This window comes from Dama dama, chromosome 13 (assembly GCF_033118175.1).
Source record: "Dama dama isolate Ldn47 chromosome 13, ASM3311817v1, whole genome shotgun sequence".
NCBI classification, from domain to species: Eukaryota; Metazoa; Chordata; class Mammalia; order Artiodactyla; family Cervidae; genus Dama; species Dama dama.
In genome coordinates, this window is record NC_083693.1 from 75,298,095 (window position 1) to 75,303,980 (window position 5,886).

Here is a 5,886-nt window from a genome sequence, read left to right on the forward strand (position 1 = left end):
CAGCCTGGGTGGGAGGCAGCTCCCAGCCTGTGGGCCAGGCGGGGCGGGCCGCGGTGGGGTGCGGCTCTCCGAGGCCCGGCCGGGGCTGAAGTCAGGTGTCTGGACCTCAGACCTCCTCTCTGGCCCTCTGTCTGGGGGGCCAAGGACGCACCTTCGATCCTGGGCCAGCCCGAGGCCTCACTTCTCCACTCCAGCCCCCTCCTGCTGAGCCTGAGGAACCGTGGAAGCCACCCTGGCCTGCTCTAACTGCCCACATGGTCCGTGTGGGCCCTGGGCTGGGGGCTGAGGAAGCCGCTGGGCCCAGCCCGTGGGCACGTGCTCTGTAGATTTGGAGCAAAAGTGTGATCCCAAAGAGCTCTCCCTTGGCACCCACCACACAGCCTTCTCCCGGTGGGGCCGGGGGCGGCTCCACCCGCACCCCCAGGCTTCTCAGCCTGGTTCCCAGGCTCGGGCTGGCACTGTGGCTGGCACCATTCCAGATCTCGCCCAGACAGGGGTGTGCCCGAGCCTTGCACAATTAGGTAACACCACACGAGGAGCGTGGTGGGGCCCGGGGAGCCTCTGCCCCACACCCTAATAAAGGCCCAAGGAGTGGGGCTTTGGAGGGCTTGGGGGGCCCTGCGGCTGCCCGTGGGCTGGGACCCTCAGAAGGCTGGGGGGCAGGCAGCAGGACCACTGCACAGGAGCTTGGACCGCTGGAGGCCCCCCTTCCACGTCCCAGGGCTGGTGGCGCCCAGCACTCAGCCGCTCATTTGAAGCAGCCACCACTTTGACTGCTTCTGAGGGGCCAGGAACGGCTCAGAGCCTTTGCTTCTCCCAGGCCCAGTGGAGCTGGGCTGTGAGAGCTGTGGTTGGACCCGCGTGGTGCCTTGGTCCCCGAGCAGGGGCTGCCCTGCCCCCTAGAAATGCCCATGGAGCCCAGGGCCCCAGGGCGGGCCGCTGCGCGGGCTTCTCGCCAGGTGGGTCACTGAGGGCCGGGGCGAGGCTTCTGCCTGCGGGGAGGCTGCCCGCTGCCGTCTGCACTCCCGGTCCTGTGGAATGAGGGGGTCGCCCTGAGGGTCACTCGCCTGGGGGCACCAGCCCACCTTCCCGATTTACAGCGAGAAACCAAGGCCCAGGCCTGTGCTCAGGGTCCCAGGCTGGCACGTGGCAGAGCTGGGCTACGAGCTTGCCTGGCACCTCTTGTGGGTGGTGGGAGGCACGGGAGGGCGGGGTACCTGTGGGAGGCGCCCGGAGCCCCTCGGGGTCTCGGAGCTGCGTGGCTCTCCTGTGATTTCACTGGGTGGGGCTCCGGCTCCCGACAGCGCTTCCCCAGTCACCGCGATCTCTGCGTTATCTCTGGCCAACATCTCACTGTCATTTAGGCCATTATCCACATTTACCCGGCGTCTGCCATCCCAAAACCAGGCTCGGCAGGCGGGGAAGCCCCCTCCCCAGCGCGGCTCACACCTGCACACCTCCTGCCGCAGGCGGGGCCCTCAGGCTGCCGCTTGTCTCCGGCCCCCTCTGGTGCTGCAGCAGGCGGACGGAGGGGTCCGCCCTGGGCTGGGCTGGTCCCAAGCTCCTCGTCTGGGTCACACACACGTCTGTGCCCCCCTGCCCCCAGTTTCCGCTCAGCCCCCACCCCCCACTGATTCTCAGGCCTGTGGACTCAGCAGAGACGCCAGACGCGGAGTCCCAGCTCTGTTGTTTGACCTCTGAGAAGTCACGGCCTCTCTCCGAGCCTCAGTGTGCCCAACTGCAAATGGAAACAGTGAGACCTCTGCCGCTCCCTTCGCAGGGCAGGGCGGCAGGAAAACACACGCACGGCCCGCGTGAGAACGCCCAGAGAGCCCGGCCAGTTTGGTGTCTGTGTCCCGGCCTGGGACCAGCCCGGGCTCCCGGGACCAGAGGACAGTGCCCAGCTGGTGGCGTGGCCCTGGGGGCTGCCCTGGGCTCAGCCTAACGAGGATGACCACCGCCTGCTGCCCACCCACCCTGAGGACTTCAGGGGTCACCTCCTGATTGTCTCTTTCCTAAAGCTTGAGCTCCTCCACTAGCCCCCAATGGACAGCTCTGCTGTAAGGGGGTCTCTGGAGGCTGGCTGGTGGGCCCCCCCACCCTCCCCAGGTGACTCAAGTGGTCAGGCCGGAGGGCAGCGGGGATGGGGGCGATGGGGGGAGGGGGCGGTGCTGGGGTGGGGTGGGGGCCAGAGCGGTGTGTGCCAGGAGGGCCCGGGCTCTTATGGGGTGTGGGGCAGAGCAGAGCGAGCACTGTGCCCCCCCCCCCCGCCCCGCACGGGGTGGGGTGTGTGGCGTCAGGATGAGGCCCCCCGGCCCCCCCCGACGTGAGCTCGGAGGAGGCCGGGCGTCCAGGCTGCCCTCCTTACGCTCTGGGAGGAGACCCACGGGGTCTGAGAACCAGAAACCGGCCTGCGCGTCCTCGCCCGCCCTCTAGTTTCACTTTCCTTTTGTTCCCTCCTCCCCCTCCCACGATGCTCCCTTTGAAGTGAGACGGACACTGATGGGCGTGTCCAGCCCGGCCCTCCCGCCATCCATGAGCCCAAACCGGGCCGGACTTCTGGCGGCTCCGGTCCTCACCCGGGCGCCAACTCAGCCCAGGGTCCCCCGCCGTGATCCGGGCGCCCCGGGTCCCTGGCAGGAGGGTGCCGCTGTGGCCCACCCCCGCCCCCCGGCCCGGAGCGCGGACCCCAGGAACGCCGGGGGCGCCGGGCCGGGCGCTGGAGGCGGGGGCGCCGGGCGGGGCCGGGAGGCCGCTGAGTCAGGGCCACCCCCGCGTGGGCGCGCCGAGCAGGTACCCTCGCCGCGGACGACCAGCAGCGCGACCTGCGGGCCCAGGAGCCGCCCCGCCCGGAAAAACCGGTCGGGCCGGCGCGGCGTGAACGCATTCCGGCGGCGGGGGAGGGCGGCTGCCCCGCTTAAAAGGCGCCGCAGCGCTGGCCGCCGCCACTCGTACGCACCGCCCGGCTTCGTGGAGGGGACACGCCGCCGGGCCGGCTGGGCTCGTGGGGCTCGGCGGCCGCGGGCGGGCGGGCGGGGGTCTGGGTCCGGTGCCCGCGCTCCCCGGGCACGTCGGGGCTCCTCTCTACAGAGCGCGGCTGACGACGATCGCGCGCTGGGTCCAGTGGTTCTTAACAGTTCAACAGTTCTGTAGCGCAATTGTGAAATGTTTAGGACCACTAGACCCGGCGGGCCTGGCGCCCGCGACAACGACGGGGCGCCCCACGCGCGGCCCGGGAGCGCGCACAGGGGCAGGGCCGCGCCGGGACGGCCGAGGAGGAGCCCGCGGACCCGGCGCCGCGCACCTCGGGCCGGCCGTTCCCTGTGCGCCGCGCCCCGCAGACCCCGAGGCCGGTCCGGGGCCGAGAGCCGCAGGAGGCTGCCGGGCGCCGCGGCGCTGAGCGCAGGGGACTGCCGGGATGGGCTCGGGTGCGGGGCGCGCCAGGCCCACGCTCTTGGCGTGTTGCCAGCGCCGAGACGCCACCACCGCCCACCTGTGCCCGGGGGGCTCCCACCCTCTCGAAACTCCGCCGACTTCCCAGCGCGCTCCTCGCCTCCGGCCTCCCGGGAGCTGGTGATGCGGCGGCCGCGCCCTCGGGTTGGGGGCAGAGGGTCGTGGGCTCGCAAGGGGAGAGCTGGAGACTTTGCTTCGCGGGGGACCGTGGTGGGGGCGAGCGCGGGGGCCAATGAGAGCGTGGGGAATGAATGAAGGACCCTGCCGAGGAACTCGGACGCGCTGGGGGGGAAGCTGGGAGACCGCGCTCCAGATAGGGGTCAGGCCCGCAGGCTCGGTGGGCCGGCCTGCCCGGGCCAGAGCGTCACCCCCGCGGCCTCAGGCTCAGCTCTGCAGTGGGGCGCGGGAGCGCCGCGGGTGATCCCCGGGGGCGGGGGCGCTGGGAGGGGCTCAGGGAAGTGCCATCCATTCCCACCTCGCGCCAAAGGCGACGCTGCTCCACCCGAGGATGACTGACCTGCAACGCAGCCTGCCTGGCCCGGGTCTGGCCACACCCTCCGGGGAGGAGAGGCCCCTGCCGCCCGGCCTCCTTCGAGGGGAGACGCCGCAGGGCGGCCTGGCTGCTGGGTCCGCAGGCCTGGGTTTGAGGCCAGCGGCGCACCGAGCTGCCAGGTAGCTTGCAGGCCAGTCACGGCTCATGAGCCTGGTGGTGGCTGGGGCGCGGGGGACCGGGGAGGCGGTGCGGAGGTAGAGAGTGGGCTGCGAAGGATGCGGCCCCAGCCCGGGCGGTGGACCCCTCGGCGGCCTGGGGAAGGCGGCCCTGTTCCCTGGGGGCGTGTCCACCTGCCAGACGGCACCTTCCCCTTTGGCCCAGCAGACCTCCATTGTAGCCGCGGCAGGGCCGGGCCGGGTGTCCCAGGCTCTGAGGGACCCAGAGGGTTTCAGCCGCGGTCCTGCCGCAGCCCTTGGGCCGCCGGCGAGGCTCTGCGGTGGTTTCCTGCCACCGTGTTCCTGGGCCGTCCACGCTGCCCCCCAGCAGAGCCCAAGGACAGGGCCTCCCCTGCTGGGGCTCAGGTGAAGGGTCCCAGGGCTTCTCCAGTCTGTGGCTTGGAATCATTTTGTACAATGTGAACATGTATGCATCGCAGATTGGTGACAATAAACTTTTGTCCTAAAGCGTCCCTGTGTCCTGCTGCCAGCCGTCCTCTCTCCCGCCGGGCTCACTCATGTTGACCGTCCCATCTTCCTTCTGACCCCAGAGGGGGAGGAAGGGGGCAGTCCCCCTGGGCCTGGCTGCCAGCCTCCCCTTGCTTCAGGCACTGTGCTCTCCCATCCAGCCCCTCTCTTAGGGGATGGGGAGAAGGGACACATCCTGAAACCTTCGCCCGCTCCCCTGACCCACCTTCTGCTGCCTCAGGGAGCAGGCTGGGGAGAGGACTTGGTCTTGGGGCCCCAGTTTCAGGTGGCTCCATCTGCTTCCAGCTCAGCCCATCCTGACCCCCTGGCTGGCGGCTGCCATGCCCAGCCTGGCCGGGCTCTGGTTCTGGGGAGGGGCAAGCTTGGGGGGCTTAGGGGCTGAAGTGATGGAGGCCCCTCCTCTGCTATCCCCTGCATCCCGGGGCAGGCTGAGAGACGGCCGTGGGTGCAGCCGGTACCTGGACAGCAAGTCTCAGCCCTGCCGCCCATGAGCAAGGGACCCTGGCATGCCCGCCTCCCCTCAGGGAGCCCATTTCTTCCTCTTGCAGAGGGGGGTCCTAGTGCCCACCTTGCAGGGGCTCGCTGGAGCGGCCGCGCCCCGAGCGCTGATTCGGGCCAGTTAGACCTCATCCCGTGACCAGTAATACCTGATGGAGGGGGAGCGCTGGGGGAGGATGCAGGTGGCAGTGGGGTGGGTCTCATCACAGGCCCCCTCAGCCCCTGGGCTTCCTGGAGGACAGGCAGCTCCTCCTCCGTGACAAGCCTGTCCTTCCTGACAGACGGTTCCCCCACCCTACGCCCGGGTCAGGCCTCTCCTCTGGCTGCTGTCTCTGGCGGGCGGTGCTCAGGATCCCCAGGATCCATTCTCTTTAGCAGTGGACACCCCTGACTGCACACGTGGCCCCCGAGCTGCTAGTGGGGGGCTCTGGCCTGCCCCTACTTTTTCCTGCTTCAAGTAGAACCAGCCCTCCATGGTGCTGAGCCCACCCTGGCCTTGCAGGCAGGACCACCCTGGGCCAGAGCAGAGCATCCTGGACAAGGCTGACCAACCTGTCAGGGTTTGCCAGGGACTGTCCAGTTCTGACACTGGAAATCTTGTGTTCTGGGAACCCTCTTTGTCCTGGGCAAACTGGGACCTGATCACGCTACCCTGGACCGGCTAGGGGACCTGCCACCCTAGGTCCTTGGATCACATATCAGCTTGTCTTTTCCACAAGAGAAATCAACCATCTGTCT